At 35.2% G+C, this 23493-nt stretch overlaps 3 long non-coding RNA genes across 6 annotated transcripts in view; 2 read left to right on the top strand and 1 right to left on the bottom strand.

The window, feature by feature from the left end:
• Positions 1-11468, top strand: part of LOC136017872 (uncharacterized) — a 28714-nt gene extending 17246 nt beyond the window's left edge. The window contains exon 3 of the long non-coding RNA XR_010614129.1: positions 11181-11468. This is a non-coding gene — a long non-coding RNA (uncharacterized LOC136017872). The remainder of the gene's footprint in view (positions 1-11180) is intronic.
• The window catches only part of LOC136017870 (uncharacterized), a 68827-nt gene that overhangs the window by 39693 nt on the left and 5641 nt on the right, over positions 1-23493 (bottom strand). For 3 of the 4 annotated variants that reach the window (XR_010614124.1, XR_010614126.1, XR_010614125.1), the window contains exons 2-3: positions 16647-16759; positions 2089-2147 (exon numbers count right to left, since the gene is read on the bottom strand). This is a non-coding gene — a long non-coding RNA (uncharacterized LOC136017870). Of the gene's footprint in view, positions 1-2088; positions 2148-15197; positions 15424-16646; positions 16760-23493 lie in introns of those variants that run through there. The other variant, XR_010614127.1, reaches the window with a different exon arrangement.
• On the top strand, positions 13875-21297 carry LOC136017871 (uncharacterized). The gene is made up of 3 exons (XR_010614128.1): positions 13875-15731; positions 16079-16133; positions 20081-21297. It is a non-coding gene; the product is annotated as an uncharacterized LOC136017871 (long non-coding RNA).

Below are 23493 nucleotides of genomic sequence, written 5' to 3'. Positions count from 1 at the left end.
GTATGTGACTCTGGATATGCCAGCTAATAATTACTCTATCTATCTGAGAATACCTAACTCCATAGCTACTATACAGTTATTTCTTCATACTCAGACTCTAGATTGAAAGCTCTATGGCTGGTCCAATGCTATGAAATGTCAAGCTGTTTACCAACAACAAAGGCTGTGCCTCTGCTTCTCAGCCCCTGCAGCTGAAGCAGAAAATGCCAGTGTTTACTTAAAGAAGGGGAGAAAAAACTCTCCTTCCTCTATGCTTGTTCCTGGCTGTTGGAGTGAATAGTAGTTTTTGTCATTCATATTAATGGGAGTGGAATCTGGCTCTCTTTCTCATCCCTTTTATGCCCTATCCTCTTGCACTTCATGAAAATACTTTATTTACACAAGAATTGTCATAAAAATATAATTTCTGTAGATGACATTCTGCTCTATTTCCTCATCTACTGGCTTAGTTTAGACTTCCCATCACCTCTTATACAGAGCCAAGATGTATATGTCTGTATATCCAAAAATGTAATTTAACTAGAAAAATAAGGGAAGAAGCAAGAATTTTCCCTTGGAACTTCTGTAGGCCAAAATCTGCTGGTATTTTTACCATACATTCTGGCTCCACCAAGCTTTGGCCACTGCTGTCTAGCATTAATGTGACACAAGATGACTTATAATGAAATGCTTCCTTTTTGTCAGAGTAGAGTTTGGATTAAATGACTATGGAAAGGGACAAAGGCAAATTATGAAAGGCAGAACTTTCCTCCCCTTCCTCCTTTGCAGTTAAAAAATGTCATTGACTTTAATCACCAGTTACAGGGTGAATTGTACAGGGTTTTAGAATCTGGCAGAAAAGATGAAAAATTTCTGAATGAAGATAAAGGAAAACACAGAAAAGCCTATATAAAAATGCAGGGGAAAAAAAAAAGCTTTCCTTTGATATTTTACAGAATGCACAGAAATAACATTTGGATAATGATTAAATAATACCGAAAGAGTCTACTGTGCAAACAAGGAATTTCTCAGGGTTGTGTATGTGTGTGCTATTTAATTGTTTTGGATATTTGCTTGAGATTTCTTTTCAAAAAGAATGGTGTGATCTAAAAAGAGAGGACAAGCTTGGTTCAGTTATAGCTTTCATATAATTACTACAAACTAATGCAAATTAGACTGTAGGTCTGCTCAATGTACATTTCTGTGCTTGCCAAATTATGTTTGGCAGTGTGGTCAAGCAATAACAGATGCACACTGTGCCTAGTTTTCTCGGGCTGTTCAATAATTAGGAGGGCCATGTATTATAATAAACCACATCCCCTTGGCTGAGATTCGGATGCAAATTGCACACTAATTCACTTCCAAGTTTTTTGGAAGCATACCAAAAGACATGAAAATTAGGGAAATATACTATTTACTTCAGGAAATGTGTTTAAAACTAAAGAAGGCTCATTTGTAAGCAGTGTTCATCTATTCCATCCTTGTAAAAAAAAATTAACAATAAGTTCTCTTTCCTTTACACTATTAAGTTCAGCTCTAGCACAGAGCAGCTAATGTGACACCTCTGCTATGTTCATGGCATCTCTATTATTCTTGTACTGAGAGAGTATAATATAAAAGACAGTTACTCTGCTCTGTATTTCTCTAAGGTATTGCTGAGGTTGAGTGGATGATATCAGTTCAATGAAAGACTTGAATCACACAGCAATCCAAATTCTTTGCAATCAGTTGAGTTGTAATGGCTTGCTGTTTATAGCAGAAAATTTGTCTTTTGAAAAGGCTGAAAATTCTTTACCCTTAGCTATTATACAAAGGCTGAATGGACAGATTTAATGAAAAAAAATACTTAATGAGGGAAATTCTAGGAAATCCAGCAATGTAATGCAGTTACATGTGTAGATGTAACTGCACCTGTCTCCAGATTCTGAAGAAACAGAAAATTAAAATAATTCAACTTGCTTCTACATATATTAACAGTAGTTAGGTTGTCCTGAAAATCATTTAACAGTGATCTGCTTTGCAGTAACAGTTAACACTCTTAAACACAGAAATAGAATGCAACCTAAAAATGGTATAGTAACAGATACATCTCTTGTGTTTACTGCTTACTTGTATTGTGATTGCACCAAAGAGACAGGCTCATGGATTAGGATTCCTCTGTACGTGCCCTAGAAAAATACAGAAAAAAAGGGAGTGAAAATGGCAGAAATCAGAATGCTGAGCTGCAGTAATATTTTTAAGTTCTTTGTTTTAAGAAGAGATATCATGGAACATAATTCTGTAAATCTTTCCAACTATTTCAAATTTTACAGAGATGTTCAAGCAATTCTTCGCAGGAAGACAATGAGGTGAAACATTGCTTGCCAAATATATAAAAACCCCTTTCAAGATATTCTACATTGCCAGCACAATTTCAGTCACTACAGTGTAGTTTTGACATGGGTGACTTAGTTGTAAACTAATTCACGTGTACCAGCAGAAATGTCTACAGTAAAACAAAAGTCAGATAAGGTTATTGAAGGCTTATCTATTCAAAATTTGACGATACAGAAATACAGGCGTAATGAAAGTAGGCAAGTGTGCTAGGATTAAGACCAATTTTAAGAGGATAAATCAATGCTGTGACATGCAGCTATGGCTAGACTGCTATGTATGTCAGGTTTGCAGAGGTTAATAATAGGTAGTTTTTCTTAGACATTTATCCTACTTGATGGTTGGTTGTATTGTGACTAGATCATCATAGGCTAACAGAACAGCAATAGGATTCTTATTTCCAGTATGAGAAACACAGAGTTAACTACATAAAAGCAGTTTTGGCAAAAGTATTGTTCACTCTGTATGTTGAAAACAGGTTAGAGTCTAAATGTGGAAAAGCAGCTGAAATTGTAAACTCATTTGAATCATTTTAACTAAGGAACTATAAGGAGCTTTAGGTGAATTTTGCAAAAATAACTGGTTAAACAACTTAGTAGCAGATAAGCCTCAACAAAGATAAGACCTCCCTAAAAGTCATTAGTGGAAACAGTCTAAAGTATTTATACATAATGATATCTCCTGAATTAGTTGTAACCTCTCAGGAAAACAATATCTAGGCATTACTGTAGACAGCTCAATGAAGAGACTTGTTCAAATAAGATGTTAAATTGTGTTAAGAAGAGAATAGAAAAGAGAAGATTACAATTGCATTATATAAATCGATGGCACATTGATTACTGTATTCAGTTAGACATCTTATTTTTAAAAGACGTAAATGAGAAGGTGAAATGAAGTACAATGAAAATGACAAAGGTGTTACTTTCATAGTCACTAAATTATGTCAGCCTCTTCAGAAGCATAAGGGACTAAGTGGAAAATGTTAATCCCAATTTGATAGAACCATCCCCAGAAAGCTAGCCCTTTTTCTAACATTTATCAGGTTCAAACTAACCCATTTTTTAAACATTCATGAAAGACTGTTTCAGCATGCTGCTAGTGTCTGATTCAGGAAAATACAATGATGGTATAGAACAGTTTTGGACTCCAGCCATTCTGTTGCATGTGTTCATTGTTGATGCAAAGTATGTGTAAATCCAAATCAACACTTAATGTAATGTCCATCTTTAATGAATAATCTTTTTACAAAATTAGTCTTTTAACTTAAATTAGATATCCCTAGCTTGTCACATCACAAAGGTGGATTAAAGGCGAACCTAATGTTCCTGGGGATTGGTGGTGGTGGTAATTATTTGTTTTTCTTTTTATAGAAACAAATTCATTGAGGTCAGTTAGAATTTATTAATAATTATAACGTTGTGAAATTATGAGGGTTGTTACATCATGCTTGAACTGTTCAAGACAGCAGGATATATATGTAGCAGCTTCCTTAGACTTGGAGAAGACCTCTGGAAACATCAACTTTGTGCATATCTATGTCTGGCGAAACAATATGTGTGCAAGTTAAACATTGAAAATAGTCCAAGAGCTGCCATTAATTTGAATCGATCTGAAATCATTATCTGGAACTGCCAGGAAACTGAAAAATTATTTATTTCCACAAGTCTTTTCTGAGATAATATGTACCTTTTCTGGAATGTACAGGAATGTCACTATCATTACTGCAGCTAACTTCAATAGAACTTACATTCATTAAATATGAAAGAAAGTACTGAAGATAGGGTGCCTCTCTACTCAGAAGAGACTTTGGTAATATATCCGTATCTGGTTATGCTTCTTCTCCGTATGTGGTGAATACAGTGCATGAAGAAGCCTCTCTAGAGTGTTACTGAGTAAAATAGTCTTCTAAAAACATAAAATAAACTATATATCAAGTTGTGTAAACCTGTGTAATGATAAATGTCTAACAAAACTTTGTACATGGAACAGACCAAACACACTGTCAATTGTTTTGGTCTTGCCAGCTATGTTCCTTCAGCAGCTGACAGCTTTTGTGATTTTTTCAGTCTATTTTACTAGAGGTGATAGGGTTACACTGGCATGTATTCCAGATCTATTAGAAGGCTGCCTGCATTTAAGGCTCAGTAATCTCTGCAGATTCTTTCAAGTCAGTACTCCTACATTCCTTACCAAATTTTTCCTAGAATAACATCACCTTCACTGTAATGTCAGGTGAAAGCCAAGATAAATAAATTTCTCTACATTTGATTCTTTGTATGACATGTTGACACCATTAAATTGATCATTATGACTTACTGTTTTCCTTACCATAGCCTTCCTCAATAGCTCTGGCAAGTTAGACAGAATTGAAACCAAGCAATAATTTTTAATTAATTGACTGCAAGAAATCTTTTCAAAATTCATAGCATTCAAAATTTTCAAAGAAAGATGAGAACATTTATTACCAAGCATTTTCAGTTGAAAACAACACATATTCTCATTATTCCACTAAAAATTTTGGATTATACAGTGTTTCGATGAAAAAATTTAGACAGGTTTTATTATTATTAACATATATGTATATTTCTGTTTACTTTCCTGTTCATTTATTTTTAAGTCTAGAGCTCAAATTTCCAAAGGTAGGTAGTTGAGTTAGATGCCTAAATAACCCCATATATGTGACACTACATCTCAGTCAGATCAAGGTTTAAAACCTGAATAATATATTGGGAATAACACCTGTAGGTTATTCAGTTTTCAGCACATTTTTTATTCTTTTTAAAAGACTGGAAACCCAGCATCTCTATCTGCTCTAAGATGGTGGATAATATGCTTTGTTCAAACATGGGAATGCTCTAGGAATGGACTAATAACTGAAGGATAAACTGCTCTCTTGCAACACTTGATGTCAGGATTGTGATCTGTGCAAGATTACAGCCAAGAGGGAGGGAAATTTAAATTATTCACTGGAGAGATAGTATAACATTTGTGAGGAAACTAAAACTATTACCATGAGACACGGGCTACATCTCTCATTGTTTCATGGAGTAAAAAGACTAGCAAAAGTATATGCACCATTCAAAACCTAACAAATAAAACCTATTTGATGTGAGTGAAATGTCCTTGCACTGCTTTTTGTACACAGGCATTTTACCAGTGGCATTTTGAAGACATGATGTCTTCCCTTTTCACTCTGGCATAATGAATTCAATCACTCCATACCAGGAGTACTGTTTTACAAGGAAGTGTGAGGGACTACTTCAGATTGTCCTACAGCTGAGCATCCATGCCATTTATCTGGAAGGAACATGTTCAAATCGCCATTAGGCAGAAGAGGTGATTGGACCCATGCCTGCCATACCCTGGATGAATGGCAGTCTGCCCGTGGAGGGATGGAAAGAAAATGGTCTTTCACTCTTACCCAGTGTTCCTTCACATTTCCTCTGTAAAAAAGACTATTTTCAGGAGCAGTTTTAAGATAACAAATTTTATTGTCCTACATTGTCTCCTTGCAATCTAACCATGGAAATATTACCCCCAGAGACTTAGGAGAAATCTCTCTTTGCAGATATTTTCCATGAGCTATTTTTATAACATTTAGTCTATGTTATGGTTTTATGGATCCCATTGTCAGCTTTCTCTCCCCACAGACTTCATATAGGGAAATGAAGCACCTGGATTCCAGTCAGTGGCAGGTTTGGTGCTGCAAGAACCAGTCAACGTTTTGATGCCTAAAAGTGTTTTGCAGTAAAGTTTTATAACCTTGAGATTCTGACAACCTTTACAATTTTAAGGAAGTGGGATAAAACTATCTCAGAAGTAGTTACGAAAGCTGGGGACACTTTTGTTAACTGAGCTGTCATTTTGGCATGGTTTCAAGTCTATGACAGACACTGAAAAAATATTGCATCATAAAATAGCCCATTTTACAGAATCTTAGCATGGAATATACCTAAGAATATGAGGTCAACCTGTGCTTGTTATCTCATAGAGACTAAAATAAATGCCAAACAAACTAAAAACCCCAACCTAGCAGAGGGTTAATTTAAAACTAAGACGAAGCTACTTTCAGGCAGTAATGTTTTTTAAACCTTCCTTTATAATTTTTGCTTATCAAGGAGTGCCCTTCTGGTATATCAACTGAGCCAAGACTGAGTTCTCAAATACTATGATGGCTTCTGTTAATTAGATAGTTTATCTGTGATGAGTTGTTGACACTGAGATGATTTGTGTTAAATAATTTTAAAATATTCTGTGGGGCACTAACTTAGAAGCATTGTTTGTTCATATTCCAGGCCCTGGCTTCAATCTTTTTTACAGCCCTCAACAGAAATGAAGTTGATGCTTCAACAAAGTTCTTTAAGTCAGAACAAGTAACATCGCAAAGATATTTTTGAGTAACTGGAAATCTCTGTAATAATTTTGTCTTTTTATAGTCTGGGCTTTAGTTTAATGCCATAAAATTGGAAGAACATTTTTGGTAATATTATTTAAATATATTAAGTTTTGCTAGTTGAGCATTTCTTAAGTATTTTTTTCATGATGTTTTCCCATCCATCACCGGTCCCTCAATTCAGGGCAAAATGAAGTAAAAACTGCCAGATTATGACATTTCTTTCTACTAGGGTGCTATAGTTTTATACATGTTCTTATCTCTTAGTGGACTTTAACAAGAAAGGTGGATAGGCTGGGTTTTAGTTGTGAAATACACTGTTACAAAAATCTTCACACCGTACTTCAGAGATGCTTACTAAGTATTACACCGTTTGAAATGAAAAAAAAAAAAAAGCTTACATGTGGATGAACCAAGTGTAAACACTTACAGGTAGGAAGTACTCTGTCACCATATTAACAGGAGCACATTGTTATTTGTTCTTGTTCTTCTACTCCATAAATTAGTTCTCCTTTCCTATCTTGCTTCTCTGTTCTTATACCTTTCCACCACCTCATTTCTCTTATTTTCTTATTCCCCCTTTCAACAAAAATGATACCCTTCTTTCTGACTGTTTTAATCCAATTTTCACTTGTTTGCCTCCACTGTGTCTCTAGTCTTTAAGCCCCAAATGCTCCCTTTTCCTTCTCAACGTCCCATCCTTCCTGAGTGGGAGTTCTGCCCATGCCGCTATAACACCTCAGACTCTGTTGTGATCTCCATTCTGCATTTGCACATGGATACAGTCCCCTAATTGAGAGACTTTTTTTTTTTTTTATTAAAAGCATTAGACATTTATATGTAGGAATAACACTTGCAGAGACATTCTCTAGGTTAAAAGTTAAAAGGGATGTCAATCATCATACTTCAGAACATAAACAGATTGCCAGCGTGGGTTGAAAAGGAATTTTCCCCACATAAAGTCATAGAAGTTTGCAATAGAAAAGAACTAATAGGTCAGGTGATCCATCTACCTGCCAATTCAAGCTTCTTCTTCACCACGTATTTTGCTGATCCTTTGGCCTCTCAAAAATCTTAAGCAATTGGACTGGTAATGTTTCTCCATAGAGATTATACAGTCATTTAGTGCAACTAGTATGCTCTCCAGATTTTTTCAGGTAGACAGCCTAAACTTTCTTTCATTTCCTTCATTCAACTAGTCTTAATATCAATCCCATCTATCACATTAAATAACATTTATCTCCTGCCCTATTTTTTACACCTTGCTAGTGAATATAAATTGCTGTTATCGCCTGTTCAATGATTCTTACCTAACCTATTACTTGCTTTTAGCTAAACAAACAATTCTTTTCAGTATCATCTCTGCCTAAAATTATACTTTTCTAACTATAATGCACATGAGAAGAGTTAATCTACAAAGACTGGAGGAAAACTAGAGCTCCTGAATATATATATACATATACATAAACAGATTTGCCAACAAGAATATTCATATATGTGGTACACTTACACCTATGCAAAATGAATGTGCAACTAGCTATTATCATTCTTTATAAGACAGCCCTTTCAGCTATGCAAATGTTTCTATGGTACTCTGTTCTGCCCTGAAATTCTTTGTTCAGGAAGGAAGATAGCTTTCCAACTCAGGTCTCTGTCTCTTGAGTGGTAAAAAAAAATAATAAATTGTTTGGGGATGAACAATGATGAATTTTCAATAAAATAAAAAGCACAGAGAAAAGCTTTAAACCCTGATGGGGAGGTTAAACAAGCAAAAGAGTTCTGTATGTCCCTTCCTGGACCACTTACATACAAATCGCCCCATAGACCACTAACATTAGTGAAACCAGAAAGCTCCAGTAGATTTTAAAATTCTTATATCCCAGCTTGTAAACAAGGGGAAGATAAAAAATGCACAGGTAACTCTGAAGCAAGCAGGAGAATACTTTGCCTAGATCTTAAAAGGACACATGCTCTTGTAGATGTGACAGAGGACAGGGTGAGAAAGCACTGCATTGCTGTCCAAAAGTTATCACACATGAGTTTTCTGTTATTTGAGTAACATGACAGAAGAATGAATATGAAGGTATAACTCTTCTTTTACTCTGTGCTAGTTATAGCACCTAGGAGTAAGAAAACCAACAGAGTGAATATTAACCCTTGCCGCAAACAGCTTTCAACTACTAACTCCAGTTTCTGTTTTCCAAGACAAACGTAACTCTCCACTCTTCTAAACCTCATATAATCATTTTTCTAGAGCTATGGCTTTTGAAGTGTAATGCTATATTACAGAGATATTTTGAAATTCTTGTGGTCAAATTCTAAGCAGCTGTACCAGATGAAAGCGGCTAGTTACCTTCACTGCACTCCCTAGTACTTAAGATACTTTCAAACTTCAGGACATAAGAAGATCAGTGGTCTAGCCTGTTCACACAGCAAAAATAGATTGCAGCAGTCCTCCTGTAAAAGTATGCTGAAGAGTATCACATAGAACTTTATACTGTAGGTCAATTTTTATTATAATTCTAACAAGCAAGTATGTAATATACTCCAAACACAGGTGATGAAATGGTTACTATAAAGTATCCTAGCAAGACTCATTTCTGTAACTCTATTTTTATATCTTTACATCCTTTGTAGGTTAGCGAAAACACAATTAATTAATCATGAAAAGCAACTCCTACAGAGAAGAAGAGGGATTTTAGCTTCCAAAGCAACTTCCCTGCCAGACCTGAAAAATCTTATTCATTGTCAAGCAGTGTCACTCTTCTTAGCCAGCCTTTGATACCATGAGGTGCAGCAACCAAGAATTGCAGCTGTCTGCCTGTTTTTTGACATGGATACAGGATTGAAATATACTGGGCTATTTGCACCATCTGGTACATGCATTTCAGTTGAATGAAAGCAGATGAACTCCTGGGCACTTTGGTGATGAAACACCAGGAGAAAAGAAAACAAAACCCAGAAGACAAAAAAAGTGTTAGTGAGGAAAAGAAGCTGAATTGATCTAATTTCTGGAATATGGAAGACCATCTTCTAGGTTTCCTTACACTTGACATGGGACTGTATGTTTGACTCCTTGCACGTTTTGCATAAGAATGTGTTAGATTAAGCAGAATGTTCTAATGATCCTTTTTAGCTTTGAAATCTAGGGATCTATAAATATGTATATATCAATGTTGCTGTGACTATGATTTGCAGCTGTCAATCAGCTTGCCTTTATGGCTGTAAATTTTCATTTCACTAGATTTTTTTGTGTAGTCTTCTAAAAAGAATAAAAGTCTACTCCACATCTCCACATTTTAGACAGAAGAGTAATGCCTGATTAACAGTATGCTGAGAGGTGTCACATTCACATTAACACTGATGTGTGAACCAGTGGTCAAATGGCAGATTACATGTCTGTCACAACACATCAGGGCAGTGTTCCAGTCTGCCAGCTTTACCCTGCCCAGCTTCTTCAAACAAAGAGTTCTTCCGAAAAATGTAGCACAAAAAGAATGTTGAGCCTTTGGGGGAAAAAGAAGTCTGTCTCACGGTCAAGATTTTCGAAGTCTCAGTAACATCAAATGGCAGAAGGGGTTACTCACAGCCACATAACCTTGCAGGTTCATGGATGTCTAACGCAAATATTGCTTATGTGGCCTTATCAAAGATTTTCTGTATATTACAGAAAAAGTACTATGGCTGGCATATTTCAGTTTGGAGAAAGGATGCCAAATCTATCAAGGCTAGAAAAACTGACCCAGTTCCAAGAGAAAAAGCAAGTTTTTGGATTATCATTTGAAGCCAGAAGTTCCAGTTCCTTGGAAATATCATGAAAAGTGTCCTCTTGGCTGAAGGACAGTTTTTGGTGGATTTTGAATTGTTTGTTTGTTTGGGTGATTCGGTTGGTTTGGGGTTTTTTTTAGTGAATAATTAACTAGCTGCTTGATTCCTTATATAGCAAATAGTCACACCTGGAACTGAAGTGACTTTTAGGGGCTAATAAAGTCTGAAGACAGTCCACATAATGAAGCAGAACACATTTTCAATCCCTTGGATGTTTTCATATATTAAAAGCAAAATTTTATACAGTAATTGTAATATCGTTTGCAAAATCAAAAACACTTTCTCAGGGTTTAAAAATGCTTTCTGGAGAGTTGTAAATATCATGCTCACTTGAATAGTGCCTGGCTTCTTACATGCTTTAAGTCCCAAAAATTCGGCTGAACTTTCCTGGAAGTTAAATTGTTGTTCCAGTAGTACTCTCACTGCACTGGAAACACAAAATGAAAGATATCCAGTCTAAAACATTGAAAACACTTAAATTGCACCTTGTTATTTTCCTTATCATTATTATTACTGTTGGTAGCAGTAGTAGTTTTGTATTATACCTTAGTTACTGGACTGTTCTTAACCCATGGGATTCTTTTGATTCTCATCCCTATTCCTCCAGGAGCCGGGGCGGGGAAAGAAGGGGAGGAGTGAGCGAGTGGCTGCACAGTTCTGAGTTACTGGCTGGGCTTAAACCATAACAAGCATAAAAGTTAAGTTTTATTTTCAAGAACACCCAAGTTACATAAATCTTCTTTACAATATAAAAATATTTGTTTAAGAATATTATCAAAATACTATACTTGTAAGCAGTTAGCACATGTGCCAGTATTTGGACACAGCCCAGAATGAATAGTTTTGTCTTGTCTCATCTCTTCAATGTTATTATGAATGTACTATATACAATGGATATGCTATGTATACTCTCTCTACTTAATAATATAGAATACATGTTCTCCATTCTATAAAATTTTGCATATTATTACATAGAAATATGGTACTTCTTATATAGTCGTTATTTGGATTTTTACATCAATTCTGCATGGATACACATTTCCATACAAATTATTGCAAAATTCAGTCCACTGTATCAACATTTTGCTTTTACTAAAATCCTTTCTCTACTCCGAATTTCAAATGAGGAATACCTATACAGTTTCCAAGATCTAGGAATTTATGTAGTGCATAGACATTTACTTTAGTATATTATGGTGATAGGAACGGACTTTAATAATTTTCCGTTTATTTAACTATAAATTATTATTTCATTAAAAGAAAAAAATACCACTGCTTTGTTAGTGAAACAAAGTTCAACAACACTCAGATGAGCCACAATTCAGTTTGTCAGGCTTGGCTTCCTTTCATCATTTTTTTTCTTCCTGACACTATGAACCTGCTGCTACTGTCATAAGATGTAAAGTTCTGTACACATTTTGCTTCTCATTTCTGTATGAATGGCTCCTATGTCTTGAGGCATAGAAATGTTATTTTCTGTGGATTGAATTTAGGTTTCTCAGGAATAACGTAGGTATGGCATGTTACAAGCAGAAAGATTAGCTGGAGGGTCTGAATTCTACCTCTAGCTATCTTCTTTCTAATTCACTTAAAGTCTCTTAAATAATTATTCTTAAGCAAAGGTCTCACTGTATCTTACAGCAGTATACATAAAAAGCAACTATAGCTGTGCAGCACAGCATGGTGTTATACATGATACAGCAGTATAATATTTTACATTCAGAAAGTAGATAAAAAATGTGCACAGCATAAATGAAATGTTTTCACTGATATTAATTGAATTTATTCACATATTCAAAGACAGATAATGAAATGTATTTTAAGCTCTCATGAATGAATACTTGAGCAATGTAAAAGAAATATCATTAAAATATCTAATATTATTCTGGTAGGAAGAGGAGAGGTATACTCGTATAAAATTATTCTCAAAAAATCGGAGCTGATACATGGAGTTTATTAGCCGTGAAGAACTTTAGTAAAAATAGCAATGAAATTGTACATACAAGTGCAATTTTCATAAATATTTATTATTGGTCAGCCCTGTTTCTTTTAAGTTTCATGCACATTCTCAGTAATTTCTGCAGAAGCAGAGTTTCTTGAACTCTAGGACGAGATTCGTGGGGAGAATTATGTTCTTAAAGTAGCAGTGAGGCATCTAAATAAAGCAACAGTATTTTATTCTGTAGCATTCATAAAATCCTTACTGAACTGATGTCTGTGCCTACAGTTACTTAGCATCTATGTTTTTTACAAATAGTATTCCTGTAATGCCTTGTTAGACACATGCTGAACAACCTATACTTTCAAAACATGAGGGAAAGTATCAACTAACACCCTAAACCCAGTGTAATTCACTGATTAATTTAACAAACCTGCCTGTGGGTCCTGAAAATATTGCCTATACTTATCTGTCAAATACAGACTGAAATGATTTAAATTATCCTCGTCAAAGGTTTGTTTTTGTTTCTGTAGTTCACTTAAAAATATTTACATGCATGGTATTATTATAATATAATGAGTAATCTGTTAATTATTTTTAACATCTAGGATAAGAAATACAAATGTTCCAGTTATTAATAGAATTGTTATTCTATTGAATTATGAACCTCAAATATACCAAACTGCCATGACTGTTGGAAAAACTGGAACCAACTCACACTCTCATCTCTAAAGTGGTGCAGGCATTTTTTGTATCAGATTTCTGTGGAGTAGAACCTGCATGTCTGTCTTTCTTTATGTAAGTCCAGATAAGCAGTGTTTAACCCACCTTAGTTTAAAAGCCTTTCAGTAAAATGCGTGATGACTACACATGCTATGAAAAATAATCTTCGACCAACCACATGCTGTGTAAGGGTACCAGTGAAATACTTCATAAACAGACAGAATGCAAACATGCACAAACACACAAACCACTAATGCCATAAACAACCTCAAGCACAGTACAAACAAAATGCATGCCAAGAAACCTGCTTAAAAATTTCTATTATAGAAAAATACACTTTCAATGTCTGAAAATTTACTTGACTATTCACTGTATAATAAACAAAACTACGTGAAGTCCATAACATTCTGTGAATGAAAATTCTATCAAGATACAGATATTGTTTAATATTCACTGTCCCTGGATTATATATTATATATGATCATTAGAGTAGCTGTTCTTGTTCTCCATGTATGTCACTTAATAAAAATAAGCAACATATACATGATATGTGAGCATGTGTCCCCTGTATGCTTATCACATTTATAAAATAACTGTAATTGTTAGGTAAGATTTGGGTACTCAGCAAATATAACAATCTAAACCATGGAACCAATTTACTCCTGATATAAATCTGGTTACTTCAACACCACTTTGCATCGGTAGGTAAATTCACTTCTATATAGAATTTAGAGTTTTGCTCTTATGGGGCCAATTATGGTGGATATGTGAACCACTTCCATGCTTTTGAAAACACCTAAGGCTTCACAATGGCATCACAAAGCCAAGCACTTCAGTACCTAATGTGGCACTCTGCTGCCAAGTGAAACCCTTAGCCCATGCTTGGCAGGCAGACTGGTTGCAGACAAATCTGAATAGGACTTATGCTACTGAAAAACTGAGAAGGTTGTCGTTAAGTAGGAAATACAGAGAAGAAAGTCAGAGCCCAGAACCTGTCCCTCAGAAGGAGTTAGGTCTATCAGTTCAGTTTGTATGCTAGAGTTAAGTCTGAGGTTCCTCCCCTTCAGTCTCCTCTGGTGGGGGTTGTGAGTTAGCAGCCAGATTTAAGACAGGAATGACAAATCCTGTAATTTGAAGAAAAACATTCCGAGAGTCTTTTTATATTCTTTCACTATTAATGTGGCAAACAGCAGCACAGTGTTGTGGCAGGCATGTTTAATGGATGGGCAAATATGTAACTACTGACTAGTCTTTTTCTCGCTGAAGCTCTGACTGATTTTTATTTTTCTTCTCACAGAGGTGTTATGTTCACACAACCTTCAGGAATGTTAGTATCATCAGTCCTTCAAAAAACTCAGATACACTGACCAAATGTTTACAGGAAAAACTGTAGCAGAAAAGGGCAGGTAAAAAGATGGACTGGTGGTACATGTCTGATTCCTTAAGGCTAAACCTACTCTATTATGCCACTAGAGCAGCACAACAAGAAGGTTTAATGAGCACAGTGAAAACATGTATGGTCTCCAAGTAACCTAGTGTTGGAAAATGACTAAATTAAACCAAACAAGTTTCACTTAATGAATTCATCTTGTTGCACTAAGATGACTGCATTGTGGGCACTGATTTGTAAGTTCTGATGACTCATTCTGAGACAATTTAACCAGGTGTCCATCCAGGCAGGAGAAGTCACTATTCCCATGGTAGAAACAGGACCTTCGTTCCCCTGATGCTGTTGTTTATAATTAAGCATTTTAAAATAAATGCAATTAGTGGTCTTGCAAAGTAATGTGGAATTTCACATCCCAGATTGGCTGAAAATTGATACGTCACCTCTTCATCCCTACTGTTCAGCAGATGCCTCAAGAGAATTATCATTTAAATTCAACAAATATCATGAATCTTCATTACCAGATTGCACTGATTAAACTAGTCAGATTCTAAACGAATTCAATTAAGTGGGCATAACTTTTGTACTACAGCTCAGTCCTCAGAAAAGAGCCACTTGTTAATTAGGCTATTGTATTTTATTGTTTTTAACACTTGCTTAATTAGAAAATTAATAAACAGTAAGAAGTAAGGACCTTTTGTAAATTTTCATTGAAGGAATCAGTGTGTGCCAAAAACATGTTTCTGAATATTCTTCAGGAGTAGGAAAATCTTCAGGAGACGGTGGCAAACCAAGCTATCACTGTTATTTTGGAATTTAGAGATTAAACAAAACAAAACAAAACAAAAATATTAACCGGGTGAAGATGGATAAAAGTGGGAGTTTCAGAGTTTTTTCCCAGACCTTTTTCTAAATCAGAATTAAGTAACAAGATAGTTATTTTCCTTTTGTTTACCCTTCAGATCTTGCTCATACACAGCTTTAAATGTTCTCCTTTATTACTTATGCACCTGTATTATCTATTTATTTTTTCCCCAGTGGCTGTCTGCTTGTGAAGAATGCTGATTAAAATGAACTCTGTATGCTTGCCCATTCTCAGCAGAAGCAAGGTTGGCTGGTTTTGGTTTTTTTTTCAATTTTTCTCTCCAACTAAAGATCAGCTTGGGACAATCAATACTACTGTATGGTTTCAAATTGAGATCAGGGAATTTCCTGGCTAGTCCAAAATGCAACATTATGCTTTTGTAAATTTAGAAAGAACTTTGTCTTCTTGATAGTACAATTCTGACACACAGTTTTCGGGGGGGGGGGGAGGGTGGTGTTGTTTTTTGCTGTGTTCTTTTTTTCCTCAAACATAAGGAAGTTGTTGGAGATACTGCTATTGCATTCCTTGTTTTTTTAAGTGGTTACCTACTTTCCCAAATTCTTTTGTAGTAACAATCCTTTCTTGTTGCAGAGATGTAACTCCAGTTTGTATTAATAAAAATAGAACAGCTAAAGCTTTGGCATGGGTAAGTAGTATCTGCCTGAAACAATGCTTGATTTGGAAGGTTTTGGCTATGGTGGTGCAAATCCCTTGACACAATTTCAGACTGTAGGTCAATAGGGTATATTCAAGTTTCTTCATGATAACTGAGCATGACTCAGTGATTAAAGATGTTGGGTGACCTGACATCTCTGGAGCACTGCTACAGAAAACAGTCACGGCCAAAAGCACTTAAACCCACACACTTGTCTATGCGTTATTAATGTCAGCCATAGTGGCAAATGCAATATATAGTTTAAAAAAATAATGATCTATTTTTTTAAACTGGATTTATAAAGTCCAAATGTTTACTTAGAAATTAAACATTTTGGTACTGGGGCCTCTAGGATATGTTGGCAGTGGAAAAACTAACCTACACCAGATGGCAGAGGTTAAAGAAATACTATAAAATATGGCTTCTATTCATACAGTTCTCAGACAAACAGAACCCCAAGAGGAAAAAAAACTGTGAAAGTGGAAAACCTTTTCATTTGCTTACATTTCTCTTTGCTACTCGGCAAACCTGAGAGGTATTGTATCATCACGTATCAAGAAAGTAATATGCCAGATTGTTGTAACAGGTGGAATATGTTTGTTTGTAACACGTTGAATCTGAAATAAAGAAAGGACCAAAGTTACTAAAGGTTCTACAAAAACATTTACAAATTGTTAAGTACCTCGGTTTTGTACCTGCAAAGCTTACTGCATAAATGAGAATCTGAGACAATAGCTGCATTTTGCACAGAAAATATAAAAATTAAATTCTCTTTCACAGGTTCAGTTAGTTTGTCTAGGTGAACACGTAAGATAAGGAGAGACTTCTACATTAGCATTTTTAACTATTTCATAAATATAAGAGATATTTTTTTATCTAGACTTCATCCAATTTTACCTAAATTATATAATCTCTAAACTTCATCCTGAGTTTTTGTATTTGTTTGCAAACCCTCTTAAAATCACAACTGTTTTGTAACCTCAATGTACTTGACTTACACAGCATTTTATGAATCTATTATTTTTATAATATAAATGCATCCTGATAAAAGAAACACTTCTTGTATACTTTTGTCACTTCAAAAAATCTGCTGTGAACCCAAATCTGTAAAGCAAAATGTGTGATATAAACCATTTTCTTATCATATATGTAGTCATGTGATGTTTAAAAAAAGAGAAAGGGGAAAAAAATGATGTGAACTTGGGCACAATGGACCATGCTGTCAAAAATATTCAGTTGTCAAAAATGCAGATGGCATAAAAGCACAGAAACAGATCAGTCGTTTTGAGATTTTTTTTTCTAATAAGAGCTATTGAGTGGAGTGTTAAAATTTATTAGATGCCTAAAAATGTGCGTGGGTACCCAGGTAAGGTTTTCAATGATACCTAAATACTTCTTGAAAACCCTTTATTTGAACAGTTAGGTACTTAATACCTTGAGAAACATAGTCCAATGTCCAAGATAGAAATAAATGTTCTCTCATATAAACAGGGGTTAAAAATGAAAACAGCAAGGTGTCTGAGGGGGGAAAAGCTCCCTGAAGTCTTGTCCTTTTCCTTAAATAAAAAAAATAAAAAAAAATTAAAAAAAATAAGGGGGTGGGTGGAAGCTGAAGCAAATTGAAAGCTCTGCAAAATTAAAAAACACTACTGAGTAGCTTTTGAGAACACTCAGTAAAGATTTTATGTATTTGAATATTCTGACACTACTAAGGGCATTTGAAAGAACTATTAAGATCAATAACAAGCTACCTGGCCAATCTTAAGAGTTCAGCTAGAGGCAGGCTCTGCTTTTTCCTTTCTAAGCTGTTCCCAAGAGACAGAGAGGAATCTTGAAATACAGAAAGTGCTTGCAACTACTACGGCTGTTTCCTCCTTCTGCCCACTCTATTTTTGCCCCTTTTGCCTGTACAAGTAGTGGCATTTTGGTGTGAATACAAAGCCCCTTTGCAATGGATAGAGCCAGTGTTCATAATAAACTCATCTCTTATTGCTAGGCAACACTGAGCAATGTGAATTTGTCACTTCTGTTTGGTGCAACTTTCAATTTCACCTCCAACTGTAACAATATAGCCTGCTATATTTTAGATGCCACTGTGGTTGGATGCCATCCCAGGAAAGATGTGAACTACTACTGACAGGGAGTGAATGACTGGCAATGGGCATAAGCAGTTTTTTGATTCTTAAGCCTTGACATATAATTAATTGTTAGATTTATTCTTCTACGAAACTCATACTTCAGGATTCCTACTTATCGACTGCCTTTTAGAAAAGGCAAATGGAACATAAAAACTTCCAGTGAGGCGAACTTTTTTTTGCCTGTTCACCTTTTTTCATGTAGTATTTGCTCTGTTCGTATTTTTCTGTATCAGATGTCTTTTTGACGTGTAAAATTCAGATCTTAAGTACCTTCGATCAAGGGAATGTAATTCTTTCTAAGGCATATCCAATTATTTGTTTGAATAAATATGTTCCTTACCTTAAGGAATTGAGGTTCAGATTATAATAGATGCTGAGCAACAATTATGCACTGCTGAATACTCCTAGCATTCAACCACACCAGTTGTCAAGGAGCTCAGATTATTGCAGACTGAATACATTAGTCACAATTTTTTCAATCTGAAATGACCCCACCATTCAAGATACTATAAGTTTAACGCTATTACATGCTATCTTGGCTTTTTTTATTAGAGGACTGATAAATTTTGTTTTTAAATTTTTTGTGTCATTGTCTAACCTGGCTACTAGGTCTCTGCTCTTTGATCTTTGAAGAATTACCTCTGTCTGGGTCAAAAAAGGGAAAACTTAAAACCGATATTGTTTCACCACTTTTGGCTAAGAAACAGCTAGAAAGAGGGACAAATTTATACTTCAAATAAAATATACAACAAAGAAATCAGCATCATCACCAGACATTTATCTACATGTTTAGACACATTTCATGACCACATTAACTACAGAAATATCCCAAATAACTGAGAATCTTGGTAATATTTCAGTCTTTGCATGTTTTCACTGACTCACTGAAAACAAAAGGAGTTTCTGTAACTATATGAATGAACCATGGCATGTGCGTGTTCTTTTAAGAAAGGCCAAGGGTGCAGTTCTATTTTCTTAGCTCTGCTTTCATATTTATGTGTCTCATTTCCAGCTCATTGCTGATGCCTTAGTTGCACTATCCATCAACACTTTTATCCTCCTTGTTCCTCAAAAAGAACATAAAATCCTTTTTTATGTGGTGGTAATATTATTGCAAATAAAAGCAAATACCAAAATCTTTATTAGTCTGCCAAAATAATAAACTATTTAATAAAAGCATGCTGTAAAAATAAGGTCATTTGCATCACTCAAGTTTCTTGCAGGAAATACAGAGAATTATTGGTCAAAAAGTACAAACTGACAGCAATTATTTCTGTTGTTGATCTAATGCTGCCTGAAAATGGGTTAAAAAATGCACTGAGGTTTTGCAAGTTTGCTGTCTTTAAATGTTTGTTTTTAATGCTGCTGTATACAGAAGAGCCTGGGAGAATCACATTTTTCAAAGCTCTGCTTTTTTACCAATCATCTTCTCCATAATGGGGGAAGGAGAGACTGCGTATACCCTATTAGGAATCTTTACTGCAAAGCTCATAGTGACCTTCTGACTCTGATACTGCCACAAGATTTACCACCCAAATATTTACTATATTTGTATTCCATATTAATTGTATTTGGCTAGGCTTTGTGTCAGCTTTAGCTATATAATTTTTTCCTACCTTTTCCTTTTGTCATTCTTGCAGAGAGATCAATGCAAAGTTTCTATTTTAGAAGTTTGTGAAATGCTTCAAGTTAGTCAAAATATGCTTTTAAAATCATGTATTTAATGTCTGATACTTTTTTCTTGTTGTACTACAAACCTGACCATTATTTTCTCACTGCAGTTTCTCTCCCATCTGGCAGGTCTGCAAATATGTTACTGATCAGTTGCCGTGGTGAGGTTTAAACACTGTTTGTGATGTCCCTGCATACTTTCCCAGAAGAACCTGCATACAAACGCTAAAACTAACCTAGTCTTAGAAATTTCTAAGATTATAATCTTCTTGATCAGACAAAAAGCATTTACCTTAATTGCCATAATCTAAAACTTAGGAAATAATCTTTGGAACAACTTAGTTAAAATGTTTCTGGAAAGACTTTTTTTTATACTTACCACAATGATGTTTTGTAACTTAGACATTTGTAAACCCCTGTAAACCTCAAATTACTCTGCAAGGAATAGCTACCCCCACTTTACAAAGAGAGAAACAGAAACAAGGAGCAGCTGAAGTCACATGAACGATCACACAATGATCAACAAGTTATTGACCAGAGAATAAAATTCCAAGATTCAGATCACTGGCGCTGTCCCAGTATTTTTTGGCTTTACTGCTTCTGCTTCGTAAGCACAATAGAGATGCTCCACTTATTTAGAGGATGAGACATGTATAGAGATGAAATATTTTAAAAATACATTACATATATTGAAATGAGTACTTCATGGAGCCCTGTTAGTATATTCGATCATGTTTTAAACCATAAACCAGCCAGGAGTTATTCTCCTTGCTTCACAGGCTACAGACTGCTGAAAGCTGAATTAACTCTTCTGCGCAGGGTAGATAAAAAGCATGCATGTTATGCACGTTAGGAGCAGCACTTTTTTTATTTATTTTTTTATTCTGAACATGTGTATATTTGGTATTTATATTTATCAATAGGTTGAGTAACTGCAATACCTGAGCTGGGTTATATATTCCAATAAAGTCACCCATAAGCGGCTAAATTAGTCATTTCCAAAGCTGACTTGTATGGATACTGCTGTTGCTGGAGTAACAGCTCCCAGATATGTGTAGGACTGTGCAGTTCAGCAGGAAGGTGCTCAAGTCTTAAGACAACCATACACTGAAATACAGACATGTACAATGGTTTCGGAACACTCCATCCCTAATCAATGGCATGGTTTAAATTAAAAAAACTTGCATTGTATGTGCTTAGTATTTATTGGGATTGCTATGCTATGTATATATCATTAAGACAAACTGTACAGATGGACTTTAAAAGACTTAGATAATTGTATGAATGTTAATTAAGGCTTTGTCTATTCAGGCTAAGATATGTAATAAAGATATCACCAAATCACATTTTTCAGATTATTGTATCTTGTATTACCTGTAAAACTGAGTAAATTTGCAAGGGTCTCTTAAGGCTTATTTCTGAGCTGCGTTGCTTAGGTGTAAGAGAATTATGCAAGTTGTCAAAGGTGAAACAAATCAGTGGAAGACCCCTGTAGGTAATAAATTGTGACTGAAGAGAGATGATAGATTGTTAAAATTCTCTTCAGCTTTTACAAGAAAAAAAACCCAAACCAACACCATACCAAGAAAACAAATAAGCAACACAAACCAGGCAATGGCAACTAGCAACTTAAAATTAATGTCCACACAGCAAAAAAACAGAGAGAGCTGTTCCACTGGGTTAACAGCATAGACGACTACAGCCAGCCAATCTGCAAAATGGACCCATGGTTCACAACCAGGCCTTTGAAGGAAATCTCTGCAGATGGATGGTAAATTTGTCTCTTGTCTCAGCTCTTATTCCTGAAGTTGTAACAATTCTGTACTGTTACTGCAGTAATCCAATGACTGCAAAACTCTGCTTTTGAAAATCATAATGCTTACACCAAGACCAGAAAGCAGGTGTCCTGTTTTTGTCTTTGCCTGATTTCTCAGGCATTATAGAAGCAATGGGCAACCAGAAGAGATTTTTGTTCAAAACCAGTTCTTATCAATACAGGAATCAGAAGTATCTTTCAGACTCTTGCAAAGTATTTCTTTACTTCAAAGCTTAAATAACATCAAAGAAAGCAGAAAGACAAAGCACTTTTTGGAAAGTAAGTAACATGCCCTTATTTTTAGCGCTTGCCCACTTGTCACTCTTAAACTCTCATCTGCCTTTCAAATGTAGCGTAATCTAATTTTTATGCATACTGTATGCTCGTACAGACAATTTCCCCATTTCAGAGTATGTCGACTTTGGTAAAGTCTTTTGTACTTTTACTTAACCTGTTTCAGAAATAGCACTATCACCATTTGTCTCAGTAATACATAGCATGATAGAAACTGACATTTTTCTATATAGAAGTAAAAAGAATATTAGTTTTATCAAAGCCTAAATCCCCTCTTCCCCTTCAGTTAGATTTGAATTTGGTCACTTCAGGGCTTACTGTGTAGGACGACTTTAAGCAATGGTCAGTGTGGTTGCAGGCTCTATTACCTACTAATTGATCATGACAGGAATTATATGTCCAAAGTCAAGGGGTAGAGTGAATAGCATATGTCAGGGTCAATTATAAGGTGGAAGACCCTGCAACAAAAAAGACTGCACTGATTAGAGCATGATGTTGACATGAGAGCTGAAGCTTCAATGTTATTTCAAAGGGCACTGTCACAGTCACCCTTCCTTGAGGTCTCAAAATCAGACGAAGATTATGTCAGTAGTTTACGCATGATGTAATAAAGTTCAATGGGACATTGAAAGTTACAATTGATCAGTTGCTTTTCTGCAGTGATAAAATGCTTTCTCTGTATTGCTCAAAATTAAGCTTGCTACTTTGCTAATTAGGTCAAAATAGCTCTACACTTACTAGATTAATTCACTTTTGAAAAATCTGTGAGACGAAAAGACTGTTAAATAAGACACAGTTAAGAAGTGGTTTGTTAAAGTTATTAACATTATTTGTACTGGCAAAATAGAACAGAAACAGTGAAATGGAGAGAAAATAGTCCTTTTTATTACTTAAAGCTATGCTATAAATACTTTATGTTATGAGAAGATTTTTGCACTGAAACAAACGGGATGAAAAAGCTGCTGTTTGCTTATTTCCTTGAAACTTCAGCAGCTTTAACATGCTCAAATGTTCTTAATCAGCGACAAACTGCAGAACAATTTAGTGAGTAATGATCCCAAGTTATATACCATCAAAATAAGACACTATAGTTAATTTTTAGATTTTCATTGCACCAGTAATATTTTCTGAATCTTTTCTTTGAAAGCTGTTTCTCAAAATTTCTGCATGTCTGTAAAAATACTCCAGTCATTTCTGCCTGCAAGCTCCCAGTGGTTTAGCTGTAGCTTAAGCTTGTTAACTAGATAGCTAATTTCTCTGTTCTCATGAGTTATTACCCATGACCACATTTTTCTCAGGTGTTTTGCAGCCATCAGATAGATGGCTAACTCCCCAAAAATGAAAGCCTGTAGCTTTAGATTTAAAGTTGTTGGTTGATGAACACATTATAAGGATCATTGAAAGATCTTTTTCTTCTCCTCTAGAATGATTA

The sequence above is a fragment of the Lathamus discolor genome, chromosome 6 (genome assembly GCF_037157495.1).
Source record: "Lathamus discolor isolate bLatDis1 chromosome 6, bLatDis1.hap1, whole genome shotgun sequence".
In the NCBI taxonomy this organism is placed as follows: domain Eukaryota; kingdom Metazoa; phylum Chordata; class Aves; order Psittaciformes; family Psittacidae; genus Lathamus; species Lathamus discolor.
The sequence above is the reverse complement of the archived record's forward strand: the minus strand, read 5'-3'. Positions and strand labels throughout refer to the sequence as shown.